The sequence below is a fragment of the Silene latifolia genome, chromosome 2 (assembly GCF_048544455.1).
Source record: "Silene latifolia isolate original U9 population chromosome 2, ASM4854445v1, whole genome shotgun sequence".
Taxonomy (NCBI): Eukaryota; Viridiplantae; Streptophyta; class Magnoliopsida; order Caryophyllales; family Caryophyllaceae; genus Silene; species Silene latifolia.
The window spans coordinates 17,328,973-17,345,031 of NC_133527.1; the positions used below are offsets into that span (position 1 = coordinate 17,328,973).

Sequence of the window (16,059 nt, forward strand, 5' to 3'; positions counted from 1 at the left end):
TATGAATACCATTAACAAGAAAAGTAACGGTGATAACGTGTGCATCCTCCTCAGCTGCTTTCTTCTCCATCATTAACAACTTTCCACTGGTCTTCTGTCCACCTCCCTGGACAGTACTGGCTGACGTGGTCGGCTTAGCACCCGACCCTTGATTGTTGTTGTTGTTCGTTGGTGGTTTCTGGTAAGAATTACCGCCGTTGCGGTTACCTCCACCCTGATAGCTCTGACTTCCCCGGTTTGCCCACGACCCAGCCGGTCTATTGCTCGCGTAGCTCTGCGCAAATCTCAGGAAAGTTCCCGGTGTACTGGTGCACTCATGTCTCTTGTGGCCTACACCACCACAACTATAGCAGGTCACTCCCAAACTACCACTAACACTTCCTCGGCCACGCCCAAAGGAAGCCCCAGCACTGAATCCTGACCCAGAAGAAAACCCCTTAGCTTGATTGTGGTTGCCTTTCTTATGATTGGATTGGCCACCACCCTCGCTCTCAGACTTCCTTTTCTCGCCACCTAGCCTCTCCTGAGCCATCTCCACTAACCTGTCAGCTCTTCCAGCCCTCTCATACGCGTCCTTAACATCAATAAATACTCCCACGGGTAACTTGTCCATGATCTTAGGGGTCAGCCCCCTCTCAAACCTCAGCGCCAGATTCTCTTCATTCAAACCCATATCCTCAGCATACCTAGACTTCTCATTGAACTGCCTGTAGTACTCGGCCACAGACATCTCAGCGGTCATCTTAAAACTGTCAAACTCCTCTCTCAACTTACTCCTCACATGCTCCGGTACAAACTCTTTCCTCACGGCCCTACGAAACTCTTCCCAAGGTATAGCAGGTAAACCTTGGTTCGCATATATCTCCTTAGCACTCACTTTCACCGTATCCCACCACTTACCAGTTGCCTCTCTCAAATAGAATACAGCCTGTTCCACTCTCATCTCATCAGGACAGTGAACCAAATCTAATATGTTCTCCATCTCTCTAAGCCAACTATCAAGAAGGTTAGGTTCCCCAACTCCCTTATACTCTTTCGGGTTAAACCTCGCTATATAGAGGCTGATTTTAGAATGATCTGAAAGAAATGTAGATCTATATACATACTAACATACTCATATATGTTAAATTAATTGTCATAAAATTAAACATGGATTTTATGCATGCAAACAAATAAATATAATAGAGAAGAAATCATGTTCTTACAATGGAAGTGTCGGTTTTATGGGCACAAAAGAAATCTCCTTTTCTTTTGTTCTTGAGCTTTCCTCTAATGGAAGAAACAAGATCCAAGTGTAGGATCTCTCCTTAGGAATAATACCCAAAGCTTACTCTTAATCAAACTAATATTATATGAGCTAGTACAATATTAATCTTGTGAAAAATTGAACCAAAAATTGTTTGGTTTTGGCTCCTAAAACCGGGTAGGAGAAGAGGAGAGGAAGAGTGTTATTTTTATCTCTCTAAAAATAATTTTTTGAAGTGAATGAATAATAATAATCATACATCCATTCATATGGTGAATGATAATTAAAATAATCAAAAGAACCTTTGTTCTTTTCTATGTAGAACCGGGTAGGAGGGGAAGCATGGCCAATGCATGGCCTTTGTGCTCTTACACAAAAGGACACTAGGTGTGCATGCCTAAATTAGAGAAATAATGATGAATTCCACTAATCTAAATTAACACAATAAGAATATGTTAATTATGCCCAATATTTCGGTCCATATGGATAACATGAATCCATTTTATTTTTGTCAATTGTCAATATGTCACATGTCACATGTAACATAAAATTGTCATGTATTTTTAACATATTAAAAATCAACGTATTAATAAAAATACGTCATATACAAAAATTGACTCAGTAATTCATAATTACTTATACCAAAATATTTTACCAATTTATAAATCATATTTATAATAATTCATTCAATCTCGATTGTTTCTTTAAACAATAATTTCATCCGAGTAATGATACAATTCGATTACTCAGACCGTATCTCATTTAATCACATTTCAATTTGATACGTAAATTTTACTTCCAAAATCGTCCGTCAATTTTTCAAGTAATTTAATTAACTCGTAACATTATACGATTAATTAAATGATCAATTAAGAGTGTTGCCCTATAGGTATGACCTAGGGGGTCAACTGATCACCACCGTCACACGACAGTAATGTCAAACTCTAGTCAGCCAATCATTACCGATATATGTTGACCAGTTGACAGTATAAATACTTCCCAATTGTATTCTTTAAAATGAGATTTAATAATGATATTTAAATCATGTAATCGCACTATTGTTGAGGACACATTTCCCAACAATCTCCCACTTGTCCTCGACAAGTGTGCGTCACCAATTCTCCTGTCCTATTACTATCTCCCACTCAATGCAAGGTGTCTTTCAGGTCGTACTTGAAAGTGATCATATCGAGAGTGGTTTCCTCGATCTGGAGAATAACTGTTTTGACCGGATTTATCCACTCTGGATTCCTTCCGAGCGTGGCCACGCATTTCCAGTTCATTACTCCTCGAGTGGCCCTGAGATATTGTTATAAACCTGACTAGGGGTGGACAATTCCTATCGCACTCATTCCCTTCGACTAGCCACAACCATTATAACCCAAAATATGCCCATTTGACCCCATTTACGAAGGTCGTAGTAACACAAATCAAACTTAATCTGAAACTGTGCCATCTTAGGTGAATAGTCTTTAGTCAAAAGAATCGACTCATTTGAATACTATCGTAGCTCTCGCCACGACCAGGCTATATAAATTTGCCAGAACTCTATAAGCGGACATTAGGCCCGACAAAATGTTCCTAACAGTCTGCCTATGTGATCGACTAGTCATCTCACATGACTCTATGGCACTTGAACTTGCCATCAATCGCCTCACACTCTAGTCACTTCGAGACGTCACCTCATACAAGTGACTATGGGCAAATACTATGTTAATCCGAGTTCACTTTAACGGGGTTCAATTGTCACTACAACCCGTTTGGATATAACAATGTATAAATTAAAGATAAAAGACAAATGTGATTATGAACATGAACAAAAACAACACTTTTATTTCATTTCAAAATCTAACAAAAATTTGGTACACGTTTAAGTCCCATGGACGTAACATGTCCATCATGCTTAGCCTGCGATAAAGGCTTGGTGAGCGGATCGGCTATGTTGTCATCCGTCCCAACCTTACAAATCGCAATTTCCTTCCTTTCAATAAAATCTCTTATTACATGATATTTTCTAAGTACATGTCTAGATCTATTACTAGACTTTGGCTCTTTAGCTTGGAAGATCATCCCACTATTATCACAATAGAGAGTGATGGGATCATTGGCGGTAGGTACTTGATAGGCTTATCGCGTACCTATACAAAGATAAAATTCCCTAAACAACAAGTTAATGTAGCAATAGGGGTCGAACACAAGGAAACGGGAATTACTTCGTGAATTGCTATGGGTAGATTTTTATCAAGGTCGATTACGATTTGGTTTGGTTTGGTTGTTTGATGATTAAAAAGAATTATGATGTAAATTATATAATAAAAGAGAGTCTAAGGGGTTCGGGTCACGCATGCAAAGGTAAACATATAATCATGATAAACTTGGTACTAATAACATTGTCAATTGCTTAGGCTTAAAGATACCCATCTTACGATATTAGCATCAACCATAGACCGGGTCCTAGAGAAACTCTCGTCCATGACTAGGTCGTCCTACTATACATGCTTAGTCTAATTCAATTCCGTGCCTCTCGACTTATAGAACGAATAAACAAACTTAATCAATTGAATAGGGCCCTAAACAAAGATTAAACATTGAGGCACAAGCATGTGATAGAAGCAATATGAACAATATTATTATTAATCTATTTTATCATGTTACATATTTGGTTATTGCATGGCTCCCCTAGCCCTTAGACTAAGAGAATTAGCTACTCATACTAAAATGTAAATTGCAAACTAGATTATAAGAAATGCTAAACATGGTTGTATGATTTATATTAATTAGATGATATAACATGAGAAAAGAACAATGCTAATGTAAAATGGAATGCTTGATTATAAACTATGTGGTAACTAAAATAGAAATGTAAAGTTTCAAACTAGAAATAGAAATACCTTAATAATATAGAACTTGTATGGAAGAACAATGTATAACCAAAAGCTTGAAATAACTTAGAACCAAATGTTTGAACAACTACAAGATTAACTAATTTGTAAACTAATATGAAAATTATAGAGAGAATTATAATGCTTAAGGCTATTGTAAACTAAAACTTGGACGTAAAATTGGATGCCCAAAGCCTCGGAATACCTCTCCTATTTATAGGAGAGGAAAGCAAAACGTAAGCATTGAAGATGACTATGGCCCCGATCGGGGTCGTGTGTCTCCGTGTTATTTCTCTTAATTCCTCCCTTAATTGCAAATGGTATCCAATGTTGGTGATTAATTGTGCGATTAATCACCCGGTTAAGACCTTAATTCTTGGCATCCTAGGTAGCTTGGAATCCTATCTTTTCCACCTTGACTTGGACTTTGAAGTTGGGCTTGACTTTGATTGTTGGCAATATTTGCAATTCTCACTTCAATCCAACAAATCTTCATGCAAACACCCATCCAAACACTCCCATGTTAGTCCAATGTTAGGCCTTGTTTAGCTTAGTGAACTTGGTGAATAAAATGGTAGGAAAAAGCCTCTAAATGCTTAGATCCCTACAAAACCGTAACAAACACAACAATACACCTAGAACACAAGATTAGCTCAAATATATACTAATTAAAGTACGACGAACAATAGAAACCGAGCTAAAATGAGGGGTACAAGTATATAAAATATGCACTTATCAAACTCCCCCAAGCTAAACCCTTGCTTGTCCTCAAGCAAGAAACCAAATCCCATCAATTGCAATATCCGAACAAGCTAAGCATAATGATTTGAAAACCCGAATCAACATGGGCAAGGAACAAAGCAAAGCATGGTTGAGATTTACACGACGGCGTAGCATAGGAAACTTTGAACGAACCTTTGAGCTCTTGCATGATCTTTTGACTTATGGACTCTCACGGGGCACTCAAACTCATTTATATGTGAAAGGACAATTTTTGTGAGTAAACACTCAACTATCCTCGACTTATAATAATGTGCCCGCAATCTAGTATGGTAAACAATCAAAACTAGTAAGCCAAAACAATCAAATGCAAGCATGATAAAGAAGCCAAATGTGTAGGAAGAATGTAATAAACATGGGTAGGAAGGGGGAACAAATGAATTATGGTAATGTGGAGCTAAGTCAAGCTAGCAACTACCAAATTGTAATGGTGCTCAATCCCAATTTCAACCCAATTGTGCAATTCAAATCATAAGAAAACTCTCCATAATATGTGAATAGTGCATGAGAATTTCTCACATCTTTTCTTCTTCTTCTCTTTTTTTTTCTTTTCAATTCATACTTCTTTTTTCTCATTTCTTTTGCATGCTTTTTCATTTCTTTTTTCAACTTTTTTCCATCTTTCTCAATTCACCATTTTTGCTTTTTTCATCATCTTTTTCATTTTCTTTTTTCCCTTTCTTGAGCATTAAGACCAAGCTCACATGATATTCAAACTTTGAAACAAATCCCAAATGAGCACCCAAACAAGACAAACAAAGCTACTAGCTCAACAAGGTAGGCAAGTTATAATGTAGCTAGGAATAAATTTTGTGAAGGGGTCAAGAAGGCAATTATATTCATGTGAATGACTCCAAAATGCTATAACAAGTGAATGCATGCTTATCAAGAGATGACATGAGAACCATACCTGTGCGTTTTGATGTAACACACATTATAAGGAGATACCTACACTCACCTAAGAGAGACCGGATATGGATGCGTCGGTCTAAGGAGGCTCTACCTTACCAATTTGTAGCTTGCCAATAGTCAAGATCAAGCCTATTCGGTTCATTCTTCATCTCCCACCTACTATGTCAAGACATCCCCATGTAGCTAATATCCCATCATTAAAGAATAAATCATTAGCAACAAGCTATTGTTAGGATAAGCAAAGAGGAAAGTAGGTTACAAGCTAGCACAAAGCAAAAATTTCTCTCAAAAATTTTCAAACTTTCTACACTACATGCAAACTATACTATATGCAAATGCAATATCTCCCCCCAAGCTAAACATCACATTGTCCTCAATGTGCCAACTATCCAAATCACCTAATCAAACCATAAAAATGGCTCAAAGCACAAAACAGGAAGGACTAGAGGTTATGTTTAATGGGTTGCAAGATCTAAACTAGTATGCAAAGCAATTAAAAACATACTCGACTTGCTAATCTCCCCCAAGCTAGCATGAATCCGGGGGAATGTAGATGTTTCTTTGTGACCAAAGTGAAAAATAGTGAAGAAAAATGGTAGAGAAAGAGAATGGAGGTACCATCGGGTTTATATAAGAATGATAAAACGATTCACTCTTTACCCGCATAAGGAAGAAAGGCCAAAAATCCACGGAACCACGACCCCGATCGGGGCCACCCAACCCCGATCGGGGTTGACCTCCTCTTCAGGTTTTGCCTCTTTTTCGCGTTGATGTAATTTCCTTCTCTTTTTCGAAAACCACGTCCCCGAACGGGGTTGTTGCATGGGGAAGCGTGCCATATTCACTTCTAAACCTCATTTCTTCATTTTCACCTAAGAATCACAAAAAGAACCATTGTCAAGTCGAACATTTTATTACTAATCTACGAAAAACAATAAATTGCAGAAAATTAAAAACAAAAATAAATAAAAGCAATAAAAAGCTTGGGTTGCCTCCCAAGAAGCGCTGGTTTAACGTCCCGCACGACGTAAGAAGCTATTTGATTCAAGTGTTGTCATTGAGCTTGCCACCAATAAACTCCATTGCATAGCTATCTTAACATTTCTCAACCATTTGAAATTCTTCAAATAAAACTTCCCTTTCTTCTTTTTGGCACTCTTAGCAATAGTGCTCTTAGCATCATCACCTACAAGGAAAACAACACCCATATCGTCCTCCAACGGATCCGTTAGTGAGGATCCAAGCATGGTAGAGGCATAAGAAGAGTCCACAGTGCTAAGTAAATAACAAGACTCTTGTAACATTGGGCTTCTAATGGTGTTGTTTTTGCTAAAGGAAACCCGGTCATCACCCACTTCCAACGTCAACCTCCCATTTTTCACATCAATTAACGCACCCGCGGTGCGTAAAAACGGCCTACCCAATATAATTGGGGTTTGTGAGTCCTCGGCCATATCAAGTATGAGGAAGTCAACGGGTATGAAAAACTTACCAACTTTGACGGGTACGTCTTCTAAGACACCTAAAGGTCGCTTTAAAGAACGGTCCGCCATTTGCAATGTAATACTTGTGCATTTTAAAGCACCCATGTTAAGTTTTTCACAAAGGGAATAGGGCATGACACTTACACTAGCACCTAGGTCACAAAGGGCCTTATCAATGGTATATTTGCCTATAGTGCAAGGAATAGAATAGCTACCGGGGTCCTTAAGTTTCGGGGGAGACATATTTTGTAAGAGTGCACTACACTCTTCGGTGAAAGCAATGGTCTCAACCTCATTGAAGGATCGCTTCTTTGAGAGAATTTCCTTCATAAACTTTGCATAAGAAGGGACTTGGGTAATCAATTCCATAAATGGGATGGTGACTTGCAAATTCTTACAAACATCCAAAAATTTAGCAAACTTACCTTCCTCCTTGTGCTTTGCTAGACGATGGGGAAATGGTACTTGAACAACTTCTTTGGGAGGAGCATCCTCCACATCTTTCACATTCTCATTCTCTTTGGGAACACTTACCTTGTTTGAAACGGCATCACTCTCCTTAGCATTAGGAGAGACTTCTTCAACAACCACCTCATCCCTTTCTTTTGGCATAGGAGATCCAACATCTTTGGCATCAAGCTTGCTCTTCCTCTTTAGCATCAACAATCGATGAGGAAATGGCACACGATCTTTAACAATAGGCTCTTCACTAGCCTTCTTTTTGTCATTTCCCCCAAGCTTAGCCTTTTTGGCAACCACCTCTTCATCCAAAGTCATGGATGGCCCATCATAGCTAGCACCACTTCTCAAGGAAATAGAATTAACAGTTTCATGTGGTTGCTCACCTTGGGGAGGTAGTTGATTATTCTTCCTTTGAGAGCTAGAAGCGGCTAGTTGAGCCACTTGTTGTTCCAACATCTTGACCGCGGCACTATGAGCTTGATCATTCTTTTGAATTTGAGCCAATAGTTCCCTTTGCATTTGGATTATCATGCCCTCAAGCTTACCACCTCCTTGATTGTTTTGTTGGCCATTTTGTGGTGGATTTTGTTGGTAATTGTTTTGTGGGGGCCTTTGTTGATTTTGATAACCCGGTGGAGGGGTATACTTTTGTTGTTGAGGAACATAGGCATTTTGTTGTGGTGGGGGTTGAGGGTTAAGCACATTGTTGCTATTATAAGACAAGTTTGGGTGGAATTTTGTATTCGGGTTATAAGTGTTGGAAAATGTACCCGGTGGATATAAACTTTGTCTTAAGGCTTGAAAAGCATTTACCTCTTCCATGGTGGCTCGACAATGAGCGGCATAATGACCCGCACCTCCGCAACCGTCTCACACAATGATTTGGCTTGTTGAAGACACAACATTGAGTTGTTGAATGGAATCTCTAGCATCCCTTTCTGCTATTTGTTGTTGGAGCAAAGCAATTTGAGCTAGCAAAACAGAGTTGTTAGAGGATTCTTCTTTACCTTTAGATGGTACAACTCGGGAATTGACATATTGGGCATCATGGATCGCCATAGATTCGATCGTGGAATGAGCAAGATCGGTGTCAATTTGATCAAACCGCCCATTGTTGGCGGAATCAAGAATCCTTCGGGACTCGGCACAACATCCATTGTATAATGTTATTGCAAGAAACCATTCATCTAGCCCATGATGTGGGCATTGCCTTTGAAGCTCTTTGTACCTCTCCCAAGCCTCATATAAGCTCTCAAGAGCTTGTTGACGGAATCCGGTGATTTGGCTCCTCAAAGTTTCAGTTTTCTCCGGTGGAAAAAACTTTTGATAAAAAGCAAGAGCCAATGTCTCCCAATTAGTGATTCCCAAGGTGGTGCGGTCAAGGCTATTGATCCAAAGCTTGGTCTTGTCCTTCAAAGAGAAAGGGAAAAGTATTTCCCTTATTTGGGCTTGGGTGACGCCCGTTTGACGGATCATGGAGCAATAGTCACAAAAATTTTGAACATGCAAATTAGGATCCTCCAAAGGACTTCCCCCAAATTGCTTTCTCTCCACAAGGCTAATGAAAGCCGGTTTGATCTCGAAGTCCGGCGCGGTGATTTGAGTGGTTGTGATTCTGGCCGGAAGCATGGCCGCGGTGGGCTTTGAATGATCGGAAAGTTTCACCATCTTTTTGGTAGTAGATGGTGAATGTGGTGGAGATGTTGAACTTGAAACCTCCTCCTCTTCAAGAACCTCTAGATCGTCTAAGTAAGACTTTCTAGCACTTTCAACTTGTACGGGTGAAGTGGCGTCTTTCACTTCCTTCCAAAATCGCCGTCTTCTCCTAAAGGTTTTCTCGGGTTCGGAATCCGGTGAAAGCAATTCTCCACTACGAGAGGACCTGGGCATAAGACAACAATTTCTAGGAAAATGATAAGTAACGGTCTCAAGGAACAAGTGTTCCTCAAGACAAAGAAAAACAAGATAGAAATCAACAATTCAACAAGCAATAAAACCGTTTCCCCGGCAACGGCGCCAAAGTTTGATAGGCTTATCGCGTACCTATACAAAGATAAAATTCCCTAAACAACAAGTTAATGTAGTAATAGGGATCGAACACAAGGAAACGGGAATTACTTCGTGAATTGCTATGGGTAGATTTTTATCAAGGTCGATTACGATTTGGTTTGGTTTGGTTGTTTGATGATTAAAAAGAATTATGATGTAAATTATATAATAAAAGAGAGTCTAAGGGGTTCGGGTCACGCATGCAAAGGTAAACATATAATCATGATAAACTTGGTACTAATAACATTGTCAATTGCTTAGGCTTAAAGATACCCATCTTACGATATTAGCATCAACCATAGACCGGGTCCTAGAGAAACTCTCGTCCATGACTAGGTCGTCCTACTATACATGCTTAGTCTAATTCAATTCCGTGCCTCTCGACTTATAGAACGAATAAACAAACTTAATCAATTGAATAGGGCCCTAAACAAAGATTAAACATTGAGGCACAAGCATGTGATAGAAGCAATATGAACAATATTATTATTAATCTATTTTATCATGTTACATATTTGGTTATTGCATGGCTCCCCTAGCCCTTAGACTAAGAGAATTAGCTACTCATACTAAAATGTAAATTGCAAACTAGATTATAAGAAATGCTAAACATGGTTGTATGATTTATATTAATTAGATGATATAACATGAGAAAAGAACAATGCTAATGTAAAATGGAATGCTTGATTATAAACTATGTGGTAACTAAAATAGAAATGTAAAGTTGCAAACTAGAAATAGAAATACCTTAATAATATAGAACTTGTATGGAAGAACAATGTATAACCAAAAGCTTGAAATAACTTAGAACCAAATGTTTGAACAACTACAAGATTAACTAATTTGTAAACTAATATGAAAATTATAGAGAGAATTATAATGCTTAAGGCTATTGTAAACTAAAACTTGGACGTAAAATTGGATGCCCAAAGCCTCGGAATACCTCTCCTATTTATAGGAGAGGAAAGCAAAACGTAAGCATTGAAGATGACTATGGCCCCGATCGGGGTCGTGTGTCTCCGTGTTATTTCTCTTAATTCCTCTCTTAATTGCAAATGGTATCCAATGTTGGTGATTAATTGTGCGATTAATCACCCGGTTAAGACCTTAATTCTTGGCATCCTAGGTAGCTTGGAATCCTATCTTTTCCACCTTGACTTGGACTTTGAAGTTGGGCTTGACTTTGATTGTTGGCAATATTTGCAATTCTCACTTCAATCCAACAAATCTTCATGCAAACACCCATCCAAACACTCCCATGTTAGTCCAATGTTAGGCCTTGTTTAGCTTAGTGAACTTGGTGAATAAAATGGTAGGAAAAAGCCTCTAAATACTTAGATCCCTACAAAACCGTAACAAACACAACAATACACCTAGAACACAAGATTAGCTCAAATATATACTAATTAAAGTACGACGAACAATAGAAACCGAGCTAAAATAAGGGGTACAAGTATATAAAATATGCACTTATCAGTACTACTTTTAGACCTTCCGTGAATTGCCTGATCCACACAGCTTCCTTGGCGGCTTCTGATGCTGCTATGTACTCAGCCTCCGTTGTAGAATCATGATTCTGACTTCTTTGAAGCTTCTCCGATAACGGCACCACCATTGAGCATGAAAACAAAACCAGCTTGTGATTTCATGTCATCTCTATCTGTTTGAAAACTTGAGTCCGTGTATCCATTAACACGCAACTCAGTATCGCCTCCAAACACTAGGATAGAGTCCTTAGTTCTTCTTAAGTACTTAAGGATGTTCTTGACAGCAATCCAGTGACTCTCACCTGGATTTCCTTGATATCTACTCGTCATGCTCAAGGCATACGAGACATCAGGGCGTGTGCATATCATGGTATACATGATTGATCCGACAGTGGAAGCGTAAGGGATCTCTTTCATGCGTTCAACATCATGGGGTTTGGAGGGAGATTGAGTCTTGCTCAATATCGTCCCGGTTACCATAGGTACCAAACCCCTTTTGGATTTGTCCATGCTGAACCGTCGAAGAATCTTATCAACATAAGACTCTTGACTTAGTGTCAATATCCTCTTGGATCTATCTCTATAGATCCGGATACCTAATATGCGTTGTGCCTCTCCTAAATCCTTCATTTGGAAGTGGTTACCTAACCACTTCTTAACAGAAGACAACATTGGAATATCATTTCCAATGAGTAGTATGTCATCGACATACAAGATTAGGAACACAACATTGCTCCTAAATCCTTCATTTGGAAGTGGTTACCTAACCACTTCTATGCTATTCTTGATTTTGAATATCCATTTGCATTGATGGGGTCTTGCCCCTTTAGGCAAATCTACCAAGTCCCAAACTTGGTTTTCATGCATAGAATCCATTTCGGACTTCATGGCTTCAAGCCATAAGGAGGAATTTGGACTAGAGATTGCGGTCTTGTAGGTGGCGGGCTCGTCACTTTCTATAAGCAACACATCGAGTGTTCCATCTTCCTCGATAAGTCCCACATATCGATCGGGATGGCGAATTACTCGGCCCGTCCTTCTTAGTGGAGGAGGTACAACCGCGTTAGACGACGAAGGAACATCTTCTTGTGTCTCTACCTCGGTTTGTGGCTCTTGAACTTCATCAAGTTCAAAATTTCTCCCACTCTGTCTCTTAGAAAAAAACTGGTTTTCTAAGAAGACAGCCTCGGAAGACACAAACACTTTGTTATCTTGAGGTTTGTAGAAGTAGTAACCTCGAGAGGTCAAAGGATAGCCTACAAAGATGCATTTTTCGGATCTTGGGGCAAGCTTATTGTCGGGTTTAGTCTTGACGTAAGCATCACATCCCCAAATTTTCATGTAGGATAGATTAGGAACTCTTCCTTTCCATGTTTCAAATGGAGTCTTTTCGGTGGCTTTAGTGGGACTATTATTCAAAGATAGAATTGCAGTTTGGATTGCAAATCCCCAAAACGAGTTCGGTAACTCGGTTTGACTCATCATAGATCGAACCATATCAAGTAGGGTTCGATTTCTCCTTTCGGCAACACCATTGAGTTGTGGTGTTCCGGGTGGAGAAAGTTGTGATATAATACCACAACCTTTCAAGTGTGAATCAAATTCAAGACTAAGGTATTCTCCACCACGATCGGATCGTAGTGCCTTAATCCTTTTGTTCAATTGGTTCTCTACTTCGTTTTGAAATTCCTTGAATTTCTCAAACGCTTCACTCTTATGTTTCATTAAATAGATATACCCATATCTACTTAAATCATCGGTGAAGGTTATGAAGTAGTCATAATTACCACGAGCGGTGATAGTCATTGTTCCACATACATCGGTGTGTATGAGTCCCAATAGCTCACTAGCTCGTGTCCCTTTACCACTAAAAGGATTACGAGTCATTTTGCCAAGTAGGCAATATTCGCATGTACCAAATGATTGATAGTCAAATGGTGTAATCACATTAGTCTAAATTAATCTTTTGATGCGATTCTCGTTTATGTGACCTAATCGACAATGCCAAATGAACGCTTCACTTGGGTCACTTGTTTTGAGTTTCTTTGATTGAATGTTATAAATATCATTTGTTGGATTTGAGGTCTCTAAAATGTAAATGCCATTTATGGAAGAAGCTTGGCCAATAACCAAATTATTCCTAGAAAAAGTACAACGATTGTTCTTAATGACAAAACAAAAACCGTCCATGTCTAGCATGGCGATTGAAATAATGTTTTTAGAGAGCGTAGGCACATAAAAACAATTATGTAAATACAACTCAAATCCGTTTGGCAAAGCTAGAACATAAGTTCCTTTGGATTCGGCCGCTACCCGAGCTCCATTTCCAAGGCGTAGATCCACATCTCCCTTGCTAAGCTTCTCCACATCTCTTAAACCCTGTAAATGATTACAAAGGTGAGAACCACAACCGGTATCTAGTACCCATGTCGTAGTGGAAGTATAATTTATATCAATAACATAAATTTCTTTAGGAATTTTACCTTTCGGAGTGATGATTCCTTCCCTTATATTTCGCAAATATACGGGACAATTCCTAAGCCAATGTCCCTTGCCATAGCAATAATGGCACTCATCATTAACTTGCTTGAAGTTTTTGATTTTCTTTCCCTTCTTCTTGAACCTCTTGCCCTTTGAAGCAAGAACTTGATTGCTAGAGCTCCCACTAGCTTTGGCATCTTTATCTTCCAGAGACAAAGACCCTATAGATTGCATGAGGTAGTCTTCCTGAGACGGACTCACACGAGGTCTAGTAGTAGTGGGTGGTTTAGAAGAGGTGATGAAGTTAAGGTTTCCATCCGAACCTATCCCGAAATGAAGTTCTCTAGTGGTGTCGAAATCATTGTTGGAGCAAATGTCGTCAAGAACATTGTGGTAAGAATCAATAGTTATTGGTGCGGTAGCATTTGATGGATTCATTGTAAAGAACTACAAATATGGAGGAAAAGGAAATATTAACATTTCTCTTTTAAAATCATACTTGTAAAATATTAACAAGATATGAACATTTATATAGTGACCTCTACCCAACTATAATAAATGATTCCAAGGCCCAAATTCATATCAATTTAGGCACGGGGTAGCCGATGAAACCTTCATCAATATAACTCGGTGGATTAACTTTTTAATCGATTCTACTTTTAGAACTCTTGGTCGATAAAATTACTCTAATGTTTATCTATAGCCCAAAACACATCAACAAGGGCACGGGGTAGCCGATGAAACCCTTATCAATTACTTTTGTTGAGTTCAATCCAAATTTCGAATAAATGTGTCCATGATCCAAACCCACATCAACTTAGGCACGGGGTAGCCGATGAAACCCTTATCAACATGAATTCGGTGGATTAGACATTTATCACCCACTTCCCCTACGTAACAAGGTTTGTACCCCGGGGTAGCCGAGTGCACTCCCTCGCGAAATAGGTTTTCATGGTTTCTACTATTTGGTAAGGCTATGTCTCAATTAATTGTTTTAGCGAGAGGTCATGACAATTTATTATCTATCATGTTTTAAGTGAACTAAAGCGGTGAACTACGATAATTCTAATTGACACGGTCGATAAACTCGATAAGTAACAATGCATGTTTAGTTATGGCGATTTAGCGATGCATGTGACATATAAATAAAATGCAAGCATAAAATAAATAAATCCTAGTATGGCCTTTCCTAAAATAGAAAAACTATTTAACTATTACATTTCGGAAACCAACTCCATTGGTCCCTTGAACTTCGGTTGTGGCACGTATCTCGAGGTAACACCGTCTTTATGTATCGCCATTCTTGAAGAAATCCGTCTTTGGGAACTCCGGAATGAATAAAATTACATAAAAATTACACAATTTCCTACTATATTTGTAACTAAAATAAAATAAATCTATTAAATTACAAAACGGTGATACGAGATCACAATAAAATTACAACCGAATCGATATTCCCATACATATCGGGAAATACCAATTAAATTCTAAGGCCATACTAAGTAAATTACATAATTCAAAAATTACATAAATTAAAATTATTACAATCATAAAGGAAAAATGAAGCATTATAATATGTATGAACATGCTTCATTTTATGCTAAATCGCCTTTAATTAGCCAATATCGTATATTACTCGGTTTTTACGGATTTGCGTGATTTCAACATTTTATAATCACAAAAATTACATAAATTCACATTTATGCACTAGTTAATTACCCTAACCACTTAGGACTCAAAATTTAGTCTTCAGTAATAAATTGACCATAATTAACTTATATTACTAAAATTGTTCATTAATAGTCCAAAAATACAAAAATATGCTATTAAACTTCAAATAAATCACAAAATTTCAAATAAATTCAAAATTTGAAATTTAAACTCATGAACATTCTGGAAAAATACCATGACACTCATAATGTTCAAAATCTTAGGTTAAAAATTTCGAAATTTTCCGGAAAAACAATGTTGCGGTTTATCGATTTTAACTAAAATAATCATAAAACATGAGAAACATTATATTCATTAACTTTTAAATTTTAGATCTGAAAATGATAATAAAATGCAACATTTGATGTTTTTCCTAAGTCATAGATTATGTTTTACTAATTTTTCACTAATAATGTCACTATTTATGCTATTTTTCTTCAAAAATCCATAAATCATGCAAAAATACTTCTTTATAGCCAATTATTTTACACACATATTGTAAAATTGCATGTGACAACATATTAAATTTCTATGACCAGATTCGAAATTTAACTCATATTAACCTA

General features: G+C 38.0%; 1 non-coding gene across 1 annotated transcript; it reads left to right on the top strand.

Moving 5' to 3' along the window:
- The first annotated feature begins 8,955 nt into the window (after positions 1-8,955).
- LOC141644739 (small nucleolar RNA R71) lies at positions 8,956-9,062 on the top strand. The gene has a single exon (XR_012544348.1). It is a non-coding gene; the product is annotated as a small nucleolar RNA R71 (small nucleolar RNA).
- The last annotated feature ends 6,997 nt before the right edge of the window (positions 9,063-16,059 follow it).